The sequence below is a fragment of the Gorilla gorilla genome, chromosome 11 (assembly GCF_029281585.2).
Source record: "Gorilla gorilla gorilla isolate KB3781 chromosome 11, NHGRI_mGorGor1-v2.1_pri, whole genome shotgun sequence".
Classification (NCBI taxonomy): domain Eukaryota; kingdom Metazoa; phylum Chordata; class Mammalia; order Primates; family Hominidae; genus Gorilla; species Gorilla gorilla.
Genome location: NC_073235.2, coordinates 105,338,554 through 105,366,053, shown reverse-complemented (window position 1 = coordinate 105,366,053; position 27,500 = coordinate 105,338,554). Strand labels below are relative to the sequence as shown.

At 38.6% G+C, this 27,500-nt stretch overlaps 1 protein-coding gene across 1 annotated transcript in view; it reads right to left on the bottom strand.

Moving 5' to 3' along the window:
* FAM117B (family with sequence similarity 117 member B) overlaps positions 1-27,500 on the bottom strand; it is a 134,711-nt gene that overhangs the window by 14,710 nt on the left and 92,501 nt on the right. The gene's annotated exons all lie outside the window — the stretch shown is intronic.

The following is a 27,500-nucleotide window of genomic DNA, read 5'->3' as shown; positions in this document are numbered from 1 at the left end:
CCACCATGATTTAAGTTTCCCGAGGCCTCCCCGGACACCGAGTAAATGCCAGTGTCATGCTTCCTGTACAGCCTGCAGAACTGTTAGTCAATTAAACCTCTTTTCTTTCTTTTTTTTTTTTTGAGACGAATCTCACTCTGTCACCCAGGTTGGAGCACAGTGATGCGATCTCAGCTCACTGCAACCTCCACCTCCCCTGTTCAAGCGACTCTCCTGCCTCAGCCTCCTGAGTAGCTGGGACTACAGGCACCCGCCACCACACCTGGCTAATTTTTTTGGTATTTTTAGTAGAGACGGGGTTTCACCATATTGGCCAGGCTGGTCTCAAACTCCTGACCTTGTGATCCGCCCATGTCAGCCTCCCAAAGTGCTGGGATTATAGGCGTGAGCCACCATGCATAGCCCCTGTTTTCTTTATAAATTACCCAGTCTCAGGTATTTACAGCAACATGAGAACAGATTAATCTATATAATTATTTACATTCTGGGGGGGATTTATTATTGTTTTTGTTTCTTCTTAAAAAAAATAAGATACATGTGCAGAACATGCAGGTTTGTTACAAAGGTACACGTGTGCCATAGTGGTTTGCTGCACCTATTGACCAGTCCTCTAAGTTCCCTCTCTTCACCTTCCACCTCAAACAGGCCCTGGTGTGTGTTGTTCCCCTCTATGTGCCCATGTGTTCTCATTGTTCAACTCCCACTTATGAGTGAGAACATGCGGTGTTCAGTTTTCTGTTCTTGTGTTAGTTTGCTAAGGATGATGGCTTCCAGCTTCATCCATGTCCTTGCAAAGGACATGATCTCATTCCTTTTTATGGCTGCATAGTATTCCATGAAGTATATGTACCACATTTTCTTTATCCGGTCTATCATTGATGGCATTTCAGTTGGTTCTATGTCTTTGCTATTGTAAACAGTGCTGCAATAAACACATATGTGCATGTGTCTTTATAGTAGAACGATTTATAACCCTTTGGGTATATATTCAGTAATGGGATTGCTGGGTCAAATGGTATTTCTGGTTCTAGATCCTTGAGGAATTGCCATACTGTCTTCCATAATCGTTGAACTAATTTACACTCCCACCAACAGTGTAAAAGCATTCCTATTTCTCCACAGCCTCACCAGCATCTATTGTTTCCTGACTTATTTTAATAATTGCCATTCTGACTGGCGTGAGATGGTATCACATTGTGGTTTTCATTTGCATTTCTCTGATGATCAGTGATGTTGAGCTTTTCTTCATATGTTTATTTTTTTTTTACATGTTTGTTGGCCGTGTAAATGTCTTCTTTTAAGAAGTGTCTGTTCATATCCTTTGGCCATTTTTTGATGGGGTTGTTTTTTTCTTGTAAATTTGTTTCAGTTCCTTGTAAATTCTGGATATTAAACCTCTGTCAGATGGGTAGATTGCAAAAGTTTTCTCCCATTCTGTAGGTTGCCTGTTCACTCTGATGATAGTTTCTTTTGCTGCGCAGAAGCTCTTTAGCTTAATTAGATCCCATTTGTCAATTTTGGCTTTTGTTGCAATTGCTTTTGGCGTTTTTGTCATGAAGTCTTTGCCCATGCCTGTGTCCTGAATGGTATTGCCTAGGTTTTCTTCTAGGGTTTTTATGCTTTTGGGTTTTACATTTAAGTCTTTAATCCATCTTGAGTTAATTTTTGTATAAGGTATAAGGAAGAGGTCCAGTTTCAGTTTTCTGCATATGGCTAGCTAGTTTTCCTAGCACCATTTACTGAATAGGAGATCCTTTCCTCATTGCTTGTTTTTGTCAGGTTTGTCAAGGATCAGATGGTTGTAGATGTGTGGTGTTATTTCTAAAGTCTCTGTCCTGCTCCATTGGTCTATATGTCTGCTTTGGTACCAGTACCATGCTGTTTTGGTTACTGTAGCCTTATAGTATAGTTTGAAGTCAGGTAGCATGATGCCTCCAGCTTTGTACTTTTTACTTAGGATTGTCTTGGCTGTATACAGGGTCTTCTTTGATTCCATATGAAATTTAAAATAGTTTTTCTAATTCTGTAAAGAATGTCAATGGTAGTTTGATGGGAATAGCATTGAATCTATAAATTACTTTGGGCAGTATGGCCATTTTCACAATATGATTTATTTATTTAACAGAACCACTTCCAAAATCTATGTAGAGATTATGCAGCCATAAAAAATGATGAGTTCATGTCCTTTGTAGGGACATGGATGAAATTGGAAACCATCATTCTCAGTAAACTATCGCAAGAACAAAAAACCAAACACCACATATTCTCACTCATAGGTGGGAATTGAACAATGAGATCACATGGACACAGGAAGGGGAATATCACACTCTGGGGACTGTTGTGGGGTGGGGGGAGGGGGGAGGGATAGCATTGGGAGATATACCTAATGCTAGATGACGAGTTAGTGGGTGCAGCGCACCAGCATGGCACATGTATACATATGTAACTAACCTGCACAATGTGCACATGTACCCTAAAACTTAAAGTATAATTAAAAAAAAAATGTTTTTATTGTCACAGTATTACTTTTGGAAAGAACTATCTGGTTACATAATTACAGGATATTACTTGTTTCCTGACAAGATCTTCAAAATAAAATATGAAACAAGCATTAACAGAGGTATCCGCCAAAGCTAGTAACATCAGTGTGCCAGATAAACATCTTGCAGATTCTTCTGCTGTCTAGCAAAGAAATGTGATTAACCTATCCTTCATTTAGGAAAGTTTCTTTGGAAAACCTCTTTCAGGAAGAGGTGGGCAAGAAGACAAAGGTAACAGGGCTTCTAATCAATGACCATCAGTTTTATTCCCTGATAATCTTGCCGTCTGATACAGAACTTAGTGTTAAATCTCTATTTCTCCTTTTATTCCTGCTCCCCTTTAGAACTGGAAAAAAAAGAAAAAAAGAAATAGCATAATAAATACAACAAGAATCCTTGGCAAACACAAGAAATTTGTGATTAAAAAAGGCCAAGGGGAAGCTCCACGCAGAAGTGCTGAGTGAGCATGTCTCCACTGCTCAGTTAGTGTTGGGTCCTCATATGTAACACAGGACACAGAAACCTACCTCATGGCTTTAAGGATGAAATGACAGGAAACCTGGTATGGTGCCTGGCATCTAAAGCATGAATGCTCAGAAAACAGTAGCTGCAATTTTTATTTTGTATTTTCCCTATTATGTATTTTATTCTTAAAATAATTATCTTTTCACATTTTTTTCAAGTGTCACTTATTTTCTTTCACATATAGTGTCTCCTAATTTTTCCCCTTTTATAAGTCCCTCTGTTCCCACATTCCCCACAGCCTCAAGCTTCTATATTACTCATTCCCTTTACTTCCATCTCTTCTTTCTGATCCCTTTTCCATTCTCAGCATCCACTACCAAAGGAAAGAAAAATCTTAAGTTTGGGTGTTCTATAAATGTTTTATAGAGAAAATTTATATAATTTTTAAAAAGTCAACTTATATTTTTGAGCCACTCTCCATAGCTCAGATCTTTGGTGCACAGATATACAATTGTCAAAACCTTTTTTTTTTTTTTTGAGATGGAGTCTCGGTCTGTCTCCCAGGCTGGAGTGCAGTGGTGCAATCTCAGCTCACTGCAACCACAGCCTCCCGGGTTCAAGTGATTCTTGTGCCTCAGCCTCCCGAGTAGCTGGGATTACAGGCACCCGCAACAACGCCCAGCTAAATTTTTGTATATTTAGTAGAGATGATGGGGTTTCGCAATGTTGGCCTGGCTGGTCTCAAATTCATGACCTCAGGTGATCCACCACCTGGGCCTCCCAAAGTGCTGGGATTACAGGCGTGAGCCACTGTGTCCAGCCTCAAAACTATTTTTTTGAGGAAGATCTTAGCCATATCCATAGATCTATTCTCTTAGTCTAGTTCATTTGATGTGAACACTTGTCCTGGTTAGACCCTTTCAGCTTTCGTAAGCGGTGACAACTCTATATACAGTTTCGTGGGTGGCTAAAGCACAATCAATGTCATAAATCAAGTACTGGTCAGACAATAAAACTTTAAGTCACTAACACTCCATAGGTATAAAAACTCAAATTCCTGATGTAACCTGCAGTAGTCAGCTGAGCTATAAACTTCAAGTAACACAGAGTGATCTGTAAAGAATGATGCAATTTTTAGAAGGTGAATTGTAAAATAATTTTGCAAATTTGCAAACGGAAAATTATGGGACTAAAGCTTGATCTGTATGTCTTCAACGGTTTAGCCCTTATATTTTTTGATTTTCCCTTTCCTCAAATATAAACATAAATTCTATGTTTATAGAATAAATTCTATAATTTCTCTCTAGAAACCTACACACCTAATTTCTCAACATTGTCTGTTCTACCTACTGGAACAAAAGTTTCATATACGCCAGATATTTCACAAAAGCAGGAAGTGAAAAGAACATTCTTCCTTTGCCCCTTCATGTTTATTCAACCAAAAGCCAATGCATGCGTATAAAACAGACACACACACAGATTTATATTTCACCCAGAAAAAAAGACTATTTCCCCAAAATATCAGAAGCAAGCTACACCTGGGAACAGAGGTGGTATTTTTTTCTTTTGGATTATTTTTCTACAATTAACCTGAGGAGAGAAACTATGTCTTATTAATCTCTTTAGTGCCACTGCCAAGCACAGAGCCTAGAACAAGATGCTTGTTCAACAAGGCTGGTATATATATGGATGTGTGTGTCCCCCCAAAATCATACGTTGAAGCCCTAACTGCCAATGTGGCTGTATTTAGACATGGGGCATCTAAGGCAGTAGTTGAGTTTTGTTTTGTTGTTGTTGTTTGAGACAGGGTCTCACCTTGTTGCCCAGGCTGGAGTGCAGTGGCATGATCTTGGCTCACTACAACCTCTGCCTCCTGGCCTCAGGCGATCCTCCCACCTCAGCCTCCCGAGTAGCTGGGATTACAGGCACATGCCACCATGCCTGGCTAATTTTTGTACTTTTTTGGTAGAGACAGGGTTTTACCATGTTGCCCAGGCTGGTCTCAAACTCCTGGGCTCAAGCAATCAGATGGCCTCAGCCTCTCAAAGTGCTGAGATTACAAACATGAGCCACTGTGCCCAGTCAGCAGTAAAGTTTAAATTAGGTCATATGGGGGAGGCAGCCCCGGTCCAAGAGGACACCAGAGAGTCACCTCCCATTCCCATACACACGAAGAGCTCATATAAGCACACAGCAAGAAGGGAGCTGTCTGCAACCCAAGGGGAGAACCCTCAACCAAATACCAACCCTGCTGGCACCTTGATCTTGCACTTAAGAGTCTCCAGAACTGGAAGATAAATTTCTGTTGTGTAAAGTCACATAGTCTATGCATAATATTTTGTTACGGCTGCCTGAAGAGACTAATACACTCACCTTTAATTTTTTTTATTTCTACAGTTTTCAATAGACTTAAGAACATACTTAAACATAAGCCAGAGATACAGTGATTCAGAGAACCTGAATATGTCCATAAAAAGTTTGCCCTGAGAAACTATTTTTAACTTCATTGTTTACTCTTTTTTTATTTAAATAATTTAAAAAATATAATTAGAGATAGGGTCTCACTATGTTGCCCAGGCTGGTCTCAAACTCCTGGCCTCAAGTGATCCTCCCAGCCTTGACCTCCCAAAGTGCAGGGATTACAAGCATGAGTCACTGTGCCTGGACTGGCATTGTTTTCTTTATTGCAAAAGTAAAAAAATATTCAGTGAAGAAAGAAAATTAAATACATGTCAATCACCAGAGATAACAACTATTAATAATTTTATAAAAACTATTCTATCTAGTCCTTTTTCTTCTATATACATATACACTTTTAACCAGAAACAGATCATACCTAGTGTTCTGAACCCAGTGGTTTTTTTTTTTTAACATTATACCAGACCTGTAACCTATCTCTATGCTTTAAAACGTTTAACCAAATCATTTTTATAGTTGCATAATTTTTTTATGAGTGCATTACTTAAGAAATCAATGATCTATTAAACAAATAGTTTTCAATTTTTCACTATCACAGAACCATACTGTCATGAACATCCTCCTAGACAATTATTTGCACACATACGTAAATACTTCCTTAGAATAAATTCCTGGGGTGAGGAGCTATTTTCCTGGGGGTACACAAAGGATAGTAAAGATTTTTCAGGACTTTGATTCATAATGCCAAACCAAATAGTAAAATATTTTTACTCCTCACATTTTTATCTGCACTCTATGAATATATATGTTTCATGAAACTCTCTAAACTGGATTTATTTTTTCTAAACCTTTGCTAAGTTTCATAAACTACCAGTGCTCTCATTCCTTCAGTTTTTATATTGTAGAATACACAATGAAATACTCATCAGTTATGTATACACATGTACACGCACACACATAACCACATTTTTCTTTATTCATTCAACTGTTGATGGGCACTTAGGTTGATTCCATACAATGGCTACCGAGTGGCTACGATAAACATGTGAGTGAAGGGTATCCCTTTGATATGTTAATTTTTGTCTTTTTGATAACAGCCATTCTAACAGGGGTGAGGTGATATCTCATTATGGATTTGGATTTGATTTGCATTTCCCTGATGAGTAGTAAAGATGAACTTTTTAAAATATATATTTGTTGGCCATTTATGTCTTCTTTTGAGAAATGTCTAGTCAGAATGCCCATTTTTTAATGGGATTCTTTGTTGTTGTTATTGTTTTTTGTTATTGAGTTCCTTGAAGATTCTCGATGTTAGTTCCTTGTCGGATGAATAGTTTGCAAATATTTTCCTCCATTCAACAGATTTTCTCTTCACTCTGTCCTTTGCTGTACAGAAGCTTTTAAATTTAATATAGTCTCATTTGTATATATTTTTTTGTTACCTAGGCTTTTGTAGTCCTAGCCATAAAATCTTTGCCTAGACCAATGTGCTGAAACATTTCCCCTATGTTTTCTTCCAGGAGTTTTGTAGTTTTGGGTCTTACCTTTAAGGCTTTAATCCATTTTAGGTCGATTTTTATATGTGGTAAGAGATAATGGTCTACTTTCATCCTTCTGCATAAATCAGTTTTCCCAGCACTATTTATTGAAGATGTTCTTTCCTCCAGTGTATGTTCTTAGCACTTCTGTCAAAAATCAGCTGGCTGAAATGCATGAATTTATTTCTGGGTTCTTTATTCTTTTCCGTGGATCCATGCTGTTTGGATGACTATAGCTTTGTGTAATATATTTTGAAGTCAGGTAGTATGATGCCTCTAGCTTTGTTCTTTTTGCTTTGTATGGCTCTATTTGGGGTCTTTTGTGGTTCCATTCAAATCTTAGGATTGTTTCTTCTATTTCTGTGAAGAATGTCATTGGTATTTTAACATAAACAATTAATATTTTAATTGCAATGAATCTATAGATTGCTTTGGATAGTATGGTCATTTTAACAACATGAACTCTTCCTATGAACATAGGACATCTTTCCATTTGTGTCCTCTTCAATTTCTTTCATTAGTGTTTGCAGTTTTTGTTGTAGATATCTTTTATTTCCTTGGTTAAATTTATTCTCAGGGTTTTTTATTGTTGTTGTTTTTTAGCTATTGTAACCTGAATTGCTTTCTTGATTTCTTTTTTAGCTAGTTCACTGTGAGTGTATAGAAACACTACTCATTTTTATATATTGACTTTGTATCCAGCGACTTTAGTAAATTCATTTATCAGTTTTGTGATTTTTTTTGTAATCTTTTGGTTCTTATTTTATGTACAGATAAATTGGAATGGGTAGGTTTTTCTATATATAAGATCATGTCATTTGTAAAGAAAAATTTGACTTTCTGTCTTCCAGTTTGGATGCCTTTTCTTTCTTTCATCTGGTTGCTCTGGCTAGGACCCCCAGTACTATACTGAATAACTGGTGAAAATGGGCACCCTTGTCGTGTTTCAGTTCTTAGAGGAAAGGCTTTCTGCTTTTCCCCATTCGGTACAATTTAGCTGTGGGTTTGTCACCTATTGCTTTTATTATGTCAAGGTATTTTCCTTCTATGCCTAATTTGTTGAGAGTTTTCACCATGGATGAATGCTGAATTTTATCACATGGTTTTTCTGTATCTATTACAATGATTGTTGGTTTTTGTCCTTCATTCTGTTGATGTGATATATCACATTTATTGATTTGTCTATGTTGAACCATCTTTGCAACACTGGAATAAATCCCACTTAATCTTGTTATATTACCTTTTTGATGTGTTGTTAGATCTGGTTTGCCAGTATTTTGCTCAGGATTTTTGCATCTATGTTCAATAGGGATACTGGCCCATAGTGGGTTTGTTTTTTTGTTTTTTTTTTTTTGTTTTTTTGTTTTTGTTTTTTTTTCCAGTGGTGGCTGTTGTGCCTGTGTCTGGTTTTGGTACAGGGTAATGCTGGCCTCATAAAATGAGTTAGGAGAAACTCCTTCCTCTATAATTGTTTGCAATAGTTTGAGAAGAACTGGTGCTAGTTCTATTTTATGTCTGTTAAAATTCAGCAGTAAAACCATTTAGTTCTGGGCCTTTCTTTGTTGGGACAATTTTTATTACTGATTCAATCTCATAACCAGTAACATGGTTTGTTCAGGTTTTCTACTATTTCCTGGTTCAATCTTGGTAGGCTGTATGTGTCAATGAAATTACCCATTTCCTCTAGGTTTTCCAATTTGTTAGTGTATAGTCGTTCACGCTTATCTTTAATAATCTTTCTTCTAATACTTTTCGGTTTGGTTTGTTCTTACTTTTCTAGTTCCTTGAGGTACACTCTTCAGATTGTTTATTTGTAATCTTTTTTTTAATGTAGGCATTTATTGGTATATACTTTCCTCTTAGCAGTTCTTATACTGTATCTCATAGGTTTTGGTATGTTGTACTTGCATTTTCATTTGCTTCAAGAAATTTTTTTTTATTTCCTTAATTTCTTCATTGACCAATGGTCATTGAGGAGCATGTTAACTTCCATGTATCTGCACAGTTTCCAAATTTCCTTCTTGTTACTGATTTCTAGTTCTAGTCTGTGGTATGAGAAGATACTTGATAACTTCAATATTTAAAAATTTGTTGAGATATGTTTTGGGGCCTAACATATGGTCTATCCTGGAGAATGTTCCATGTGCTGATATGTGTACGTGTACTCTGTAGCTATTGGATGAAAAATTCTGTAAATGTCTATTAGTTCAATTTGACCTACAGTGCAGATTAAGTGCAATGTTTCTTTCTTGACTTTCTATATAGATGATCTGTTTGATGCTGAAAGTGAGGTCTTGAAGTCTCCAACTATTATTGCATTGGGGTCTATTTCTCTCTTTAAGCTCTAACACTGTTTGCATTATATACTAGGTGCTCTGGTGTAAGGTGCATATATATTTACAATTGTTATATCCTCTTGCTGAATTAATCCCTTTATCATTACATATAATAACCTTCTTTGTCTTTTTGGTTTTTGACTTGATGTCTATTTTGTGGTATATAAATACAGCTAATCCTGCACACTTTTGGTTTCCATTTGCATGGAATAGCCTTTTCCATCCCTTCACTTTAAATCAATATGTGTTTTTACAGGGGAAGTGAGTTTCTTGCAGGCAGCATACTAATGGTTCTTATTTTATTACCCATTCAGCCAGTCTACATCTTCTAATTAAAGCCATTTACATTCCAGGTTGTTATTGATAGGTGAGAACTTACTCCTGTCAGTCACTTTAATTGTTTTTTGATTGTTTTGTATATCCTTTGTTCCTTTCTTCCTCTTTTATTGTTTACCTTTAGATGTGGTGGGCTTCTTGTAGTGATAATATTTGACTTTCTCTTTCTCATTTATGTCTGCTCAACCAGTGAATTTTACATGTCTGTGTGTTTTCATGATGGTAGATATCCTCCTTTCATTTCCAGATGTAGGACTTGCTTAAGTATTCCTTGTAGGGCTGACTTAGTGGTGATTAATTCCCTCAGTTCTTGCCTGTCTAGAAAAGACTTATTTTGCCTTTTTTTTTTTTTTTTTTTTTGACACAGAGTCTCACTCTGTCACTCAAGATGGAGTACAGTGACACAATCTCCACTCACTGCAACCTCTGCCTCCTAGGTTCAAGAGATTCTCATGCCTCAGCCACCTGAGTAGCTGGGACTACAGGAGTGCACCACCACGCCCAGTTAATTTTTGTATTTTTAGTAGAGACAGGGTTTTGTCATGTTGGCCAGGCTGGTCTCAAACTACTGACCACAAGTGATCTGCCTGCCTCAGCTTCCCAAAGTGCTAGGATTACAGGCATGAAAGACCATGCCCAGCCTCTTTTTTTTTTTTTTTTTTTTTTTTTTTTGAGACAGAGTCTCACTCTATCACCCAGGCTGGAGTGCAGTGGCGCAATCTTGGCTCATTGCAACCTCTGCCTCCCGGGTTCAAGTGATTCTCTTGTCTCAGACTCCCGAGTAGCTGGGATTACAGGCACCTGCCACCATGCCCAGCTAATTTTTTTTGTATTTTTAGTAGAGATGGGGTTTTGCCATGTTGGCCAGGCTGATCTCGAACTCCTGATCTCAGGTGATCTGCCCACCTTGGCCTCCCAAAGTGCTGGGATTTACAAGCGTAAGCCACCATGCCCAGCCAACTTTCCTTCATTTTTGAAGGATATTATTCCTGGGTAAAATATTTTTGGCTAGCAGTCTTTTTTCTTTCAGCACTTTGAATATATCATCCCATTCTCTCCTGGCCTGTAAAGTTTTGGCTGAAAAACTTACTATTAGTCTGATGGTGCTATCATTGGGATGTTTGTTCCTCCAAACCTCATGTTGAAATCTGATGCACAATATTGAAGGTGGGGCATAACAGGAAGTGTTTGGGACATGGAGGCAGATTTCTCATAAATAGATTAATACTTTCTCTAGGGAAGAAGTGAATTCACTCCGTTAGTTCCTGCAATAGCTGGAGGTTAAAAAGAGTCTGGCACCATGCCTCTATCTCTCTTGCTTCCTCACTTGACATGTTATCTCTGCACACACTGGCTCCCCTTCGCCTTCTGCCATGAGTGGATGCAGTCTGAGGTTCTGGATAGTCTACAGAACCACAAGCCAAATAAAACCCTTACCTTTATAAATAACCCAGCCTTGGATATTCTTTTACAGAAACACAAACGAACTAAGACAGACGGGGATTCTCTTACATGTGACTTGACACTTCTCTCTTGTTTTTGGAATTCTGTCTTTGACTTTTGACAGTTTGACTATAATATGCCTTGGGGAAGACCTTTTTGGGTTAAATCTATTTGGGGATCTTTGAGCTTCCTGTATCTGTATATCCATATCTCTTGTAAGACTGAGGGAGTTTTCAGCTATTACTTCACTCAATAGGTTTTCGATGCCTTTGACCATCTCTTCTTCTGGAAGTCTCAAAACTCAAATACTTGGTTGCTTGTTGCTTCCTATATGTCACAGAGGCTTTGTCGTCCCTTTTTATTCTTTTTTGTTTGACTGGATTGTTTCAAAAGACCTGTCTTCAAGTTGAGAAATTCTTTCTTTTGCTTGATCTAGTCTATTGCTGAAGCTCTCAACTGAATTTTTATTTCATTCTTTGATTTCTTCAGCTCCATGATTTGTTTGGTTCTTTTTAATCTATCTTTTATTCAATTACTCATTCAAATAAATTATTTTCCTGATTTTTTGTATTATTTATTTGTGTTCTTTTGTATGTCATTGAGTTTCTTTGATATCACTATTTTGAACTGTTTTTCAGGAATTTCACCAATCTCCTTTTCTTTGGGATCTGTTACTGAAGAATTATTGGGCTCCTCTGGAGATGCCATGGTTCCTTGCTTTTCTACTTTTCTTGTATCCTTATATTAATACTTATACATTTAGTATAACAGTCACTTCCTCCAATTTTTTGAATTGGCTTTCATAGGGAAAGCCTTTTTCCTATAGATTTATCTGTTGCGTTGCTTGGGTAGCTTTGTCTTTGATTCTGGGTGGGTGCAGTAGTGTAGTCTCTATATGATTTCTTTGGCCATAATCAGCAACAGTGGTGTCTCTGAGTTTCTCAGCAGCTTAGGCTGGAGCTGTCAGTGAAGGCTGTGGTAAGGCTTTGCAGGGTACAGGAATACTAGCCAGGCTAGTCCTCAGGCATCAGCAGTGGTGGCAGTGGGTCTGGTGTGTTGGTCCTTAGACCCCTGGGTGGCACAGACAAGCACCAGTATTGGTGGGTCTGGGTAAGCTAGTCCTTGGGTTTCCATGTGGCATGCTCAGGTGCCAGCGGTGAGCTGGGCAGGTGTGTCCTTAGGACTCTGGGCATTGTGTGTGGTGTTGGCAGTGCAGTGGCAGTGCAGTAGCAGTGGTGGACTGAGTAGGTCAGTCTCCAGGCCCCAAGGTGGTTTGTGTGGCTGAGTGGCAGCAGCAGGCTGCATGGGCCAATCCTCAGACTCCCAAGAGGTGCTTGTGGGGGCTGGTGGCAGGCAAGGGCCATCCTTATGCCACTGGAGGGTGCATGCATGCATTGGTAGCATCATTTCCCTCAATTTTTGAGAGTTCTTTACATGAGGGTTATTAGCCCTTTGTGTCTGTGGTATATGTTGTGAATATTTTCTGTTTTTTCAGTTTTTATACTTGGTTTATAATGTTTTCTGCCATACAAAAATGTTTATATAATTAAACTTATCAACCTTTTGTTGATTATGAATTTTGAGTCATAGAAATCTTTTTTTTCTGCTGAGATTACAGAAGAATTCACTAATGTCTTCTAATAGTTACACGGTTTTGTTGTTTACATTTAGATCCTTAATCCATTTAGAGGTTGTTTTTGTATATGGTGTGGTCTCATTCTTTTTATAAATGGCTACGACTTGTCCCAGTGCTAGTAATTCAAAAGTTCATCTCTGACCAGTGATTTGAGATGCCTTTACCATACAGTAAATTTCTGTATGTACTTGAGTCAATTTTTGGGCTTTCTAGTCTATTCCTCTGATCAGTTTGTCAATTCATGTACCAGTAGCACATTGCTTTACTTGTAAAGGCTTTATAGTATGTTTTGACATCTGGTAAGGCTAGCTGCCCTCATAGTTTTTCCTTTTCACAGCTTTGCTGGTTATACTCACATATTTACTTTTCTCTATGAGCTTTACGTAGCAAGTTCTATTAGTAGCAACTTTTCTAATGCTGTAAAAAAGCTTACTGATATTTTTATTGGGATTGTGTTAAATTTATGAATTAAATTAGAAAGTATTATATTAACTCATCCTATCCAAGAGTAACACATTTTACATTTGTACAGGTCTGCTTTGTATCTTTCAGAAGTGTTTTTAATTTTCCCCATGTAGATTGTGTAGTACTTATTAATTTCATTCTTAAGTATTTAGTTGTTTTTGCTGCTACTGTAAATTGGAATTTATTTTCCATTACGTCTTCTAGCTGGTTGCTGTTTGTATATATGAATGGTATTGATTTTAGCTTGTTAATGCTATGGACTGCAGTCATACAAAAATTTTCATTGGCCAGGCGCAGTGGCTCAAGCCTGTAATCCCAGGTTGGGAGGCCGAGGCAGGTGGATCACGAGGTCAGGAGATCGAGACCATCCTGGCTAACACGGTGAAACCCCGTCTCTACTAAAAATACAAAAAATCAGTCAGGCGAGGTGGCGGGCATCTGTAGTCCCAGCTACTTGGGAGGCTGAGGCAGGAGAATGGCATCAACCCAGGAGGCGGAGCTTGCAGTAAGCCGAGATCGCGCCACTGCACTCCAGCATGGGCAACAGAGCAAGACTCCGTCTCAAAAAAAAAAATTTTTTTTCATTGGTTTTATTGATTCTCGGAGGTTTTCCAGATATACTAGATATACTATCATATTATCTGAAAGGGAGTTTTATTTCTTCATCACCAATTCTTTTTTTTTTTTTTTTTTTTTTTTGAGACAGAGTCTTGCTCTGTCACCAGGCTAGAGTGCAGTGGCATGATCTGGCTCACTGCAACCTCCACCTCCCGGGTTCAGTGATTCCCCTGCCTCAGACTTCTGAGTAGCTGGGACTACAGGTACGCACCACCACTCCTGGCTAATCCTTTGTATTTTAGTAGAGATGGGGTTTCACCATGTTGACCAGGATGGTCTTGATCTCCTGACCTCGTGATCCGCCTGCCTTGGCCTCCCAAAGTGCTGGGATTAAGGCATGAGCCACCGCGCCTGGCCTTCATCACCAATTCTAATGGCTCTAACTGACTTCTCTTTTCTAACTGTATTAGTTAATACCACTAGTACAATGTAAACAGAAGTAGGGATGGTAAGAATCCTTGCCTTGTTCCTCATCCTAGTGGAAGTATCTCTCATGTTTCCCCATTAAATAGCATGGGATCTTAAGGTAAAGAGAAGTGTGTGTATGTGTGTGATCATATTAAGAAAGTTTTCCTTATTTTAATGTTCTTGAGTATTTCTACATACATGGACATTTCCCAAGGGCTTTTTTTTTTTTTTGTATCAATGTAGATAATCATATGATTCCTTTTGTAACTAGAGAAATTTTAAAGTAGGTACAGTCAAATGACCTCCATAGCCATTAAATTATCTACCTTCAAGCAATATGACTTCCATGTACAACTTCCCCAATAGGAACAAGCTATGAAATTCACTGCAAGGTAAAAGAATGTCATATATGGCTCAATAGCTACAGATCATCTAAAGGTTAGAGAATATGTACCAAAACCAATTATTTTAGATTTAGAATAGCTGAACTTCCACACTATTTTCCTGTAATAATTAGGCAGCAGCTGGTTAAGATGCAAAAATGGCTTAATATACTAAATTTTGCTCCATAAACTATAAAATAAGCACAAATACACTATATACAGTAATAATGCAAAGCAACCACTATATTCTAGAATTCAATAACTATATATTAAAAAGTGCCATATTAGATCTTTTATTACTGAAGTGTTAGTCATGATAAAAATTAAATACTTTTTTTTTTTTTTTTTTGAGGCAGAGTCTCGTTCTGTTGCCCAGCCTGAAGTGCTGTAGTGTGATCTTGGCTCACTGCAACCTCCGACTCACAGGTTCAAGTGATTCTCATGCCTCACCCTCCCGAGTAGCTGGGATTAAAGGTGTTTGCCACCACACTCGGCTAATTTGGGGATTTTTTTTTTTTTTTTTTTTTTTTTTTTTTTTTTTTTTGAGATGAAGTCTTGCTCTGTCCTCCAGGCTGGAGTGCAGTGATGCAATCTTGGCTCACTGCAAGCTCCGCCTCCTGGGTGCATGCCATTCTCCTGCCTCAGCCTCCGAAGTAGCTGGGACTACAGGCGCCCGCCACCACGCCTGGCTAATTTTTTATATTTTTAGTAGAGACAGGGTTTCACCGTGTTAGCCAGGATGGTCTCAAACTCCTGACCTCAAGTGATCCACCCACCTCGGCCTCCCAAAGTGCTGAGATTACAGGTATGAGCCACCATGCCCAACCTAAATACTTAATTTTAAATTTGCTGTCTTTTAATCTGAAAAACAATTTGGACATGACACATTTTTCATTGTTCATCTCAATGGTATATATTAATGAAAAATGGAAAAATAACAACAATTAACAATAGAGAGGCCAGACACAGTGGTTCACACCTGTAATTCCAGGACTTTGGGAGGCTGAGTCCAAGGGAGGATTGCTTAAGGACCAGACTTCGAGACCAGGCTGGGCAACACAGGGAGACACAGTCTCTATAAAAAATTTTAAATATCAGCCTGGCATGGTGGCACACGCCTGTAGTCCCAGCTTCTTAGGAAGCTGAAGTGGGAGGATCACTTGAGCCCAGGAGGTTGAGGCTGCGGTGACATGGTCACTCCATTCTAGCCTGGGTGACAGAGTGAGACCCTAGGAAGGAAGGGAGGGACCGAGGGAGGGAGGGAGGGGAGGGGAGGGGAGGGGAGGAAGGACGGACAGACAGACAGGAAGACAGACAGAAAGACAGATGGAAAGGGAAAGGGAAGGAAAAGGGAAAACGAAAAGGAAAGGAAGAAAGCAGGCATAGAAAAGCATAGAATATCCATAATATGATATACCACGGGACCATTAAAAATGATGCTTTGGACAATCTCAACAATGTTAACAACATATTAACATTCAAAGTTACGGACAAAGAAAACAACAGAACATATGGGGATTTTTGTTGTTGTTGTTTTGAGACAAGAGTCTCACTCTGTCGTCCAGGCTGGAGTGCAGCAGCAAGATCTCAGCTCACTGCAACCTCCACCTCCTGGGTTCAAGCAATTCTCCTGCCTCAGCTTCCTGAGTAGCTGGGATTACTGGTATGTGCTAACATGCCTGGCTAATTTTTGTATTGTTAATATAGACAAGGTTTTACCATACTGGCTAGGCTGGTCTCAAACTCCTGACCTCAAGTGTCCCACCCACCTCAGCCTACCAAAGTGCTGGGATTACAGGCGTGAGCCACCACACCTGGCCGACATAAGGTTTTATAAAAAGACTGAAGCTCCATTTTGTTTTATAGAGTAAGTAGCACTTATTAAGCACTTAATATGTGCTAGGCATTGCTCTAAGCAGTTTATATACATTATTTTATTTACTTTTACAAAAGCTCTCTCTATAAAAATAGGCAGTTACTACCCCCATTTTACATTGAAAAAATGAGACTCTGAGAAGCTAATAATTTAGGGTCACAGAATCAGGACTAAACTTACATCCTACCAAATTTAAAATGCCCCCAAATATTGAAAAGTTATCCCTATACAGTGAGAGTATGTGATTCTTAATTTTTATCTTTTGAAATTTTCAATTCTTCTAAAAGTAGTTTCCTATACTTTGATAATCAGAAATTTTCTAAAATGAGTACTTCAGTAATCTTAGATAATTCAGAAATATATTTATTTAAGACAGTCTGAACTGATGTCTTTTTTTTAATAAATTCTCCATTTCCCTTAAAGATGTCCTCACTTCCACAAACTTGAGTTGACAGAAAAATGAAGTCTTGTGATCTTCTGTGATAATTATAAGTAGGTTGTTCTGATTCAAGTCTGAAAGTTGTTTCTTTAAAGACTACCTTAGATATGACACCAAAAGTAATCCCCATAAAAGAAAATAATAATATATTGCCAAAAAAATGTGTTTATGTTTGCTCTGTGAAAGACAGTAAGAGAACAAAAGACAAGTTGAGACTGGGAAAAAGTATCTGTAACTTACCCAACAAAGGACTTTTATCCAGAATGTCTAATAAGCTCTCAAAACTAATAACAACAACCAACCACATTTGAAAATAGGCAAATGATTTGAATAGACACTTCACCAAACAGGATACACAGATGGCAAATAACCATATGAAAAGATGTTCATTAGGGTAATGCAAATTAAAATCAAGATGAGATGTCCTTCAACAAGAATTTAATATCAATAGCTACATTGTGGGAAATCCATGTAATGGAATACTATTTAGCAACTAAAAGGAATAAACTGGCCGGGCACGGTGGTTCATGCCTGTAATCCCAGCACTTTGGGAGGTCGAGGTGGTCAGATCACCTGAGGTCAACAGTTCAAGACCAGCCTGGCCAACACAGTGAAACCCTGTCTCTACGAAAAATACAAAAATTAGCTGGGCATGGTGGTGTGTGCCTGTAGTACCAGCCACTCGGGAGGCTGAGGTGGGAAAATCGCTTGAACCCAAGAGGCAGAGGCTGCTGTGAGCCAAGATCACGCCACTGCACTCCAGTCTAGACTACAGAGCGAGACTCTGTCTCAAAAAAAAGTTAAACTATTGATACACACAACTACTTAGAGGAAATGCAAGGGCACTATCGTTGAGTGAAAGAAGACAGTCTCAAACGATTACATACTGTATGATTCCATTTATATGACATTCCCAAAAAGATAGGGTTAGAGTGATGGAGAACAGAGCAGTGCTTGCAAGAGATTAGGGATGGGGGAAGTATGTATACAAAGGAAAAGAATGAGGGAATGTTTTATCTTGACTATAGTGGTGGTGGTATAATCTACATATATGTTAAAATTCATAAAATTGTACAATCAAAAATGTCCATTTTATTATACAATAATTGAAAAAAATAGAGGAAAAAGATGACAGGGTCATATCTTTACCTGCCTAATATTGTCTCTTTAGGTCCTTTCCTAGAGACAGTTACATGCTGAAGTAAATAATAAAATGTGGGAAGAATTTTTTTTTTTAAATTCAGTCCACGTATGACTTAGGTATACCTTAAAAGTTAGGTGTACCTGTTATAGATGAAGTCAACTGACTAGCCCAGTCAGCTTCCTGTCTTTTAGAGTTGCTGTTTTTGACTCCTTTCATCTTAATGCTAAAAGCCAACAACTTCCCTCACTTCCCACAAGCCCCGTCAGCAGCCTAGCATTGGCTCATCTGTGGTACACTGGTGATAAGCAGTAGCTGAGTAGGGGAGAGAGATATAGCATTAATTTTTTTTTATGAAAATATGCTTTGATAGGCAAGTAGGATGGAGAAAGGTCTATACAGGAATTCAACAGAGTTTCATGAGAGAAAAATGAGCCAGAAACCCTAATACAACCAAAGGGAGGTGAAAACTGATGATTGGCTGATTGTTGATTGATGGACTAAAGCAGGGTCTCCCTCTGTCGTCCAGGCTGGAGTGCGGTAGGGGCAATAACGGCTCACTGCAGCCTTGACTTCCCTGGCTCAGGTGATTCTCCCACCTCAACCTCCTGTGTAGCTGGGACTACAGGTATGTGCCACCACACCTGGCTAATTTTTTGTATATTTTGATGAGACAGGGTTTCACCAGGTTGCCCAGGCTGGTCTCAAACTCCTGGGCTCAAGTGATCCATCTACGTCGAACTCCCAAAGTGCTGGGATTATAGGCTTAAGCCACTGCCCTGCGCCCAGCCAAAAACTTGTTTAGAATGGTAAAAAAATTAGTAAGCACCTGAAAAAAAGCTTTCCAATCTTAAGGGCTTTTGACTCCAGACCACCATGTGGCCTTCATTCTTAATATCCTGTCACTGTTACTTCATTTCTGTCCTCCAGCAATCACTGTCCTCTCATCTGGTACCTACCTTTACAGCTCTTCCAAGCTGCAGTTATATTCTGTAATAAAGGTCACAGCAAAAGTACCTATTCTCTCAATTTTGAAACGGCAAAAAACTTTTAAAAATTAAATAACATTCATGCTCTGTTTTGGACTGACATCCCAAGATTTTAGTGTAGGGCAGTAATTTTCATTTTCAAATTACAATGCACCTTCCATTCCTCAGAGAAAAGTAAGTTTCTTTTTCTACCTCACTGTCTCTTGGCTCTCAAACCCTCCTAGGCTAGTACGTGTCTTCAGCCCAGATGAAGAAATAAGAAAATCCTATGGGAGGGCTTTCTTGCTTGAGGCTATAGTAACAGCCACAAAACACCTACACACTTTTAAAATTCTTACCTCGGGGGGAGGGATAGCATTAGGAGATATATCTAATGTTAAATGATGAGTTAATGGGTGCAGCACACCAACATGGCACATGTATATATATGTAACAAACCTGCACGTTGTGCACATGTACCCTAAAACTTAAAGTATAAAAAAACATAACTACTGCAAAAAATAATAAAAAAATAAAATTCTTACCTCAAAATTAGTTTATGTGACTGTGAAGATGCTGGCATCTCCCACTCTTGTTACTAACATCAGACTCTAACACTCAATCAAATAATTCTGAAATGTGTTGGCTATATTTTCTAATGAGACAATTTCATTTAAACATCTGACGGTTTTGTCATTTGGGGAAACCTTTGAAATGTGAAAGACTCTAGCTCTAAGAAACCTGGCAGTATTTATTCTTCCTAATGAATAATCTCCCCTGAATTTCCAGGGGAAAAAAACATGCAGAAAAGTATGTGAGAATTCTTTTCTAACTGTAAGCCCAAGAAAAACTATCTTTTGTTAACTAGTAGCTGTAGACTACACCACTATCCTAACAGCAATACTGTCCCTTCAATGTTAAGAGATTAATTTCCTAGTAAAAATCATCTTCTGCATATCGTGAAATCGAAACAAAATACTGTAATAACTTGTAAAATGTCTCAGAAAAACACACAAAGAATCTCCCAAATACTCAAGCTTCCTAATCAAATAATATAAAAACCTATCTTGAGAAAAGAATAAATACTGAAAAAGCTTTAAGTCCACACACACACAAAATGGACCCAACTAAATAACCGTAACTAGGAAAATGTTCTACAGAATCTAAGACAGCAAAAATGAAGCATTTGTAATACTCACAATGTTCCATGTTAAATACAAAAAGGCAGTGTAATCTAACATATGATATGCTCTCAATGAGGAATGCAAAGAATAAAACACTTAAAAGAAAAAAATGTCAGCAATAGGGGAGAGAGATACAGAAATACAGCTCTCCTTTGGAAATTTTCCTATTTCATTAAAAAAATTCTTTAGAGATAATTTTTCTATTCGACTTTTCTTAGCTTCTAAAATTTCTATAATGAGCTTGTGAGTACTTTTGTAATAATAAAAGCTTTAAAAAGTTTAACAAGAAATTGGCAAGGAAACCAAGTCTATTTACGTCTTTTACATTTAGGTGCTCCCTCAAATGGCCTAAGATACTGAGAAATTACTATGTACTTAGAATTGCATAAAGAGTTTTATAACATTTTATCCCATTTAAGCCTCTGGACAACATAACGAACAGGTAATATTACTATGCAGAGAAACTGAGGAACTTCACACCTCTAGCAGGCAGCAGGACTCAAGACTTCAAGCCAAACAGTCTGACCTCAGAGTGCACTGTTAAATAACCTCCCTGTTTACTTTTTTGGTTCTTTTTAAGCATCTAATTTACTATTTCTAGACAACTGTATTCGTATTTTATATATTTATGTTTTTCATGTTGGTTGACATTTCTTTAAAAGCTTTACTAGAATATAATGTATAATACCATACAATTCACTCATTTAAACTGTACAACTATGAGTTTTTTGTTGTTGCTGTTTTTAAGAGACAGGGTCTCATTATGTTGCCCAGGCTGGTCTTGAACTCCTGGGCTCAAGTAATCCCCCCACCTCAGCCTCCCTAGTAGCTGGGACTACAATGGGTACCATACACCCCGCTAACTTTGGTTTTTTAATGGTATTGAACAGAGTTGTGTGACCATCACTGCAATCTATTTTCAAATCATACCAAAAGCAGCCCCTCATTAGCAGTCATTCATCATTTCTCCCCAACTTTCCCAGCCCTACTCAACCACCAGTCTGCTGTGGGAAGTCAGGGATCCCGAACAGAGGGACTGGCTGGAGCCGCAGCAAAGGAACATAAATTGTGAAGATTTCACGGACATTTATCGGTTCCCAAAATTAATACTTTTGTCATTTCTTATGCCTGTCTTTACTGCAATCTCTGAACATAAATTGTGAAGATTTCATGGACATTTATCAGTTCCCAAATAATACTCTTATAATTTCTTATGCCTGTTTTTACTTTAATCTCTTAATCCTGTTATCTTTGTAAGCTGAGAATGTACATCACCTCAGGAACACTATTGTACAAATTGATTGTAGAACATGTGTGTTTGAACAATATGAAATCTGATTGTAAAACATGGGTGAACAATATGAAATCAGTGCACCTTGAAAACGAACAGAATTAACAGCGATTTTAGGGAACAAGGAAAGACAACCAAAGGTCTGACTGCCTGCAGGGTTGGGCAGAATAGAGCCATATTTTTCTTCTTACAGAGAGCCTATAAATGGACGTGCAAGTAGGAGAGATCTCACTGAACTCTTTTCCCAGCAAGGAATATTAATAATTAATACCCTGGGGAAGGAATACATTCCTGGGGGGAGGTCTATACACGGCCGCTCTGGGAGTGTCTGTCTTATGCGGTTGAGATAACGACTGAAATATGCCCTGGTCTCCTGTAGTACCCTCAGGCTTACTAGGGTGGGGAAAAGATCCCGTCCTGGTAAATTTGAGGTCAGACCAGTTCTCTGCTCTTGAACCCTGTTTTCTGTTGTTTAAGACGTTTATCAAGACAATATGTGCACAGCTGAACATAGACCCTCATCAGTAATTCTAATTTTGCCCTTTGCCTTGTGATCTTTGCTTTGCCCTTTGCCTTGTGATCTTTATTGCCCTTTAAAGCATGTGATCTTTGTGACCTACTCCCTGTTCGTACACCCCCTCCCCTTTTAAAGTCCTTAATGAAAACCTGCTGGTTTTGCGGCTCAGGCAGACATTACAGACCTACCAATATGTGATGTCACCCCCAGCGGCCCAGCTGTAAAATTCCTCTCTTTGTACTCTATCTCTTTATTTCTCAGACTAGCTGACACTTAGGGAAAATAGAACCTACGTTGAAATATTGGGGGCGGTTCCCCCGATACCAGTCTATTCTCTATCTCTATGGGTTTGCCTATTTTGGGTATTTCCTAAGAATGGAATCGTATGTTATGTGCCCTTTTGTGTCTTTTTTTTTTTTTTTACTAGCATGTTTTCTTTTATTTATTTATTTATTTACTTACTTACTTATTGAGATGGAGTCTCGCTCTGTCGCCCAGGCTGCAGTGCAGTGGCGCGATCTCAGCTCACCACAACCTCTGCCGCCCAGGTTCAGGTGATTCTCCTGCCGCAGCCTCCCGAGTAGCTGGGACTACAGGCATGTGCCACCATGCCCAGCTAATTTTTTTCTATTTTTAGTAGAGATGGGGTTTCACTATGTTGGCCAGGGTGGTTTCAAATTCCTCACCTCAAGTGATCCACCCAACTTGGCCTCCCAAAGTGCTGGTATTTCGGGCATAAGCCGCCGTGCCTGGCCAGGCACGTTTTCAAGGTTCAGGCATGTTGTCGCATGTACTGGTACTCCATTCTTTTTTATGATCAAATAAAATTCCATCATATGGATATACCACATTTTATTTACCCTTTTATCAGCTGATAGACATTGGGTTTTTTCTACATTTTGGCTATTATGAATAATGCTGCCATTGACATACATGTACAAGTTTTTATGTGGACATATATTTTCAATTCTCTTGGGTATATACCTAGGAGAGGAAGTGCCGGGCCATTTGGCAATTCCACGTTTAGTTTTTTGAGGAACTGCCACATTATTCTCCAAAGCAACTGTTTACATTCCTACCATTAATATATCAAAGTTCCAGCCAGGTGCAGTGGCTCACGCCTGTAATCCCGGCACTTTGGAAAGCTGAGGCAGGTGGATCACCTGAGGCCAGGAGTTCAAGACCAGCCTGGCCAACAAGGTGAAACACCATCTCTACTATAAATAGAAAAAAAAAAAAAGGAAAATAAATAGGCTGGGTGCAGTGGCTCATGCCTGTAATCCCAGTACTTTGGGAGGCCGAGGCGGGCAGATCACCTGAGGTCAGGAGTTTGCAGCCAACCCAGCCAACATGGTAAAACCCCGTCTCTACTGAAAATATAAAATTAGCTGGGCGTGGTAGCACACGCCTGTAATCCCAGCTATTCAGGAGGCTGAGGCAGGAGAATCACTTGAACCTGGCAGGCGGAGATTGCAATGAGCCAAGATCATGCCATTGCACTCTAGCCTGGGCATAAAGAGTGAAACTCCATCGCAAACAAACAAACAAAAAAAAGTTGGCTGGGTGCAGTGGCTCACGTCTGTAATCCTAGCACTTGGGAAGACCGAGGCGGGAGGATCACGAGGTCAGGAGTACGAGACCAGCCTGGCCAACACAGTAAAACCCTGTATTTACTAAAAACTCAAAAAATTAGCCGGGCATGGTGGTAGGTGCCTGTAATCCCAGCTACTCAGGAAGCTGAGGCAGGAGAATCGCTTGAACCCGGGAGGCGGAGGTTACAATGATCCAAGGTCGCACCACTGCACTCCAGTCCAGGCGACAGTGCGAGACTCCATCCCAAAATAAATAAATAAAATAAAATAAAAATAAATAAAAGTTTATATATTTTTTTAATTGAGAAGGAGCTTCTCTCTCTCTCTCTCTATATATATATATATATTCCAATTTCTCCACATCCTCCCCTGACACTTATTATCTGTCTTTTAAATTACAGCATTCTAATGCATATGAACTGGTATTTCACTGGAGTTTTGAATTGCATTTCCCTATTGACAAATTATATTGAGCATCTTTTTCATGTGCTTATTGGCTATTTGTACATCTTCCTTGGAGAACTCTCTGTTCAGATCCTGTGCCCATTTTTAAATGTTTTTGTAAAATTATTGAGTTGCAAGAGTTCTTTACGTAGTTTAGACACAAATGCCTTATCAGATATATGATTTGTGAGTTATTGAGTTGCAAGAGTTCTTTATGTAGTTTAGACACAAATGCCTTATCAGATATATGATTTGTGGGTTATCCTATTCTGTGGGTTATCTTTTCACATTCTTGATGATGCCCTTAGAATCACAAGTTTTTAATTTTGATAAAGTACAATTTATCTACTTCTTCTTTTCTTGCTTTTGCTTTTAGTGTCCTTTCTAAGAAGCCGTTGCCTAACGCAATGTCACAAATGTTATGACTATATTTTCTTCTAAGAGCTGTTAGGTTTAGCTCTTACATTTAGGTCCTTGACGATTTTGAGTTACTTTTATACATGGTGCTGAGGTAGATAGATAAACTTTTAAAATCCTATTTCATTTTTTTATTTTTTCATTGTTTGTTTGTTTATTTAGAGAACTCTATCTCCCCCGCCTGGAGTGCAGTGGTGCAATCTCAGCTCACTGCAACCTCCGCCTCCCAGATTCAAGCTATTCTCGTGCCTCAGCCTCCTGAGTAGCTTGGATTATAGGCGCGCGGCACCACGCCTAGCTTATTTTTGTGTTTTTAGTAGAGAGGGGGTTTTGCCATGTTGCCCAGGCTGGTCTTGAACTCCTGGGCTAAAGCAACCCACCCGCCTCGGCCTCCCAAAATGCTGGGATTACAGGCGTGAACCAACACGGCCGGCCTTAAATCATATTTTAAAAGTTAAAATTGACATCATCCTTAACTTTCATCTCTATTTTTCTCAAATATTGTCAATCATCAGCTAGCACAGAGTTTAAAAACCTCAGACTCTGAGGTTAGAATGCCTAGGTTAGAATTCTGGCTGTCTCGTGTGACCTTAAACAATATACCTGACCTCTCTGGGCCTTGATGTTCTTGTCTATAAAATGGAGAGACTAACAAACCCCACCTTAAAGATGAGGATTGAATGCCAATAATGTATCCAAATGCTTACCATAGTAAACCCTTTTAATAGAATTCAACTATTAATTCTTACCTTCTAAATATTACTCAAGTTCATCCTCAGCAGTTTAAAAGTTTCTACCCTACTAGAGGCCATCATTTCTTACTTGGATCACTAAATCCTATTCTTAAATTATTTCCCTACTTCTAATCTTGTCTCTTCCCAATTCGTTCTATATCTGACCCCATAATGACCATTATAAAATAGTCACATATCCATATCCTGCATTTTAAAAAATAGCCTAGGTAGAAGTCTAAATGTCTTAATAAGTGAACATGGAGACTTTCAGGTTTGGCTGCTATTTACCTCTCTATCCTGCCTAATCTCTTACCACTACTCCTATCTAGGGACATGACTTTTTCCACCTCATACTTATCTTTCAGGGATCAGCTAGACACCATTTTCTCTGAGACGTCTTTCTAGATGACTCCATCCTTTTCCAAATAAACACATCTTCTGTTGCATTCTGAATTCTCCCTATCAACACATTCATTATACAGTGTTATAATTAACTGTTTACTCGTATCTCTTTAATATGAGAACTGGTGAGGGCAGACAATATTTCTTTATCACCACATCCCCTAATGAGTACTACAGTCACAGGCCAAAATGATTAATAAATATTGTATGGGCTGATGAATGGCCTCAGAAGTACACATGTATCATGTGGCACTTTTCTCCACTAGATAGAGAACCCACCAAAACAATAACTTAATAGAAATTATTTTCATGTTTACAGCCTAAGAGTTTCTTTTTAATTTTTTTTTTTTTGAGATGGAGTCTCACTCTGTCACCCAGGCTGGAGTGCAGTGGCACGATCTCTGCTCACTGCAACCTCCGCCTCCTGGGTTCAAGCCATTCTCCTGCCTCAGCCTCTCAAGTAGCTGGGGTTACAGGCACCCGCCAGCCCCGCTAATTTTTGTATTTTTAGTAGAGATGTGGTTTCGCCATGTTGGCCAGGCTAGTCTCGAACTCCTGACCTCAGATGATCCACCCACCTCAGCCTTCCAAAATGCTGGGATTACAGGCGTGAGCCACCGCACCCGGCCAGCGTGAGTTTCAACTAAACATGAGTACTACTGTCATTACTATCATGATGCACATGTGCCTGACTTGTGGTTGGCTGATAACACTAAATAAAATGGGAGAAATAGTTAAGACGCTTGATGTGTCAAGTGTACAAAACTCAAACTAGATGAACTATTTTTCAAGTTTCTCTATTTTCTTGTCCTTACCTTCTCTGCAAGGAAATGTTTTTAAATTAAATATAAATTTCAAGTAAATTCCAATAATCTTTATTAAATAAATTCAACTTGCAAGAAGAAAAAAATGAAAATTTGAATAACCACTTTAAAATTGTTGGTTTTAACACAAGTTTAAAAAATAATCACTTCAGAAACTTCTAAAGTCCTAAAACTAGACACTTAATTCAATAAAATTCCATCCTAATCCCTATTCTACTTGGAGTAAAAATATGGACTGGGAGTAAAAAGTGGCCTTATTTTTTAGAAACACATACCATTTATTTATGAATGAATGAGAGGAAGGGGAAGGTTGGCAAATTCATCTGTAAAATCATCTGGGTCTTCAGCCTCTTAAGAGTGAGACTGGGGTTTTAATTAACATTCCAAATTCAAAAGTTATTAGTCTTTACAAATTTTTCATTTCTTATTTTGTCAATTTAAAATTTCTATTTCTCCAGAAATAAATCTAGTTTGTACAGGTTTTTAATATACATGAATACTAATGTATAACCGTGTTTTTAATTAAAATATCAAATATAGAAAAAAGTTACTGGAAATTATAATCGAACTATAAATTTGGCTGGACACAGTGGCTCATGCCTGTAATTCCAACACTTTGAGAGGCTAAGGTGGGAGAATCACTCAAAGCCAGGAGTTAGAGACCAGCCTGGGCAACATAGACCCCATCTCTACAAAAATAAAAATAAAAAATAAAAAATATTAGCCAGGCATGGTGGTGCACATATGTAGTCTCATCTACTCAGCAGGCTGAGGTGGGAGGATCACATAAACCCAGGAAGTCGAGGCTATAGTGAGCTGTGATCACCCTGCTGCACTCCAGCCTGGGTGACAGAGCAAGACCCTGTCTCAAAACAAAACAAAAAAAATCTCTATAAACCTGTGAAATCAAATCTGATCCGAGTATTAATATTTTGGGGCAAAATCAGTTTGAAAAATTCTATACCTTTACCCATACTTTACATTGCAAACAATCTATACATTTAACAAACATCAGACACTACCAAACTATAAAAGGGGTTGGCCTGCCTTCTCTGTAAAGGGCCAAACAGTAAGTATTCTGGCTT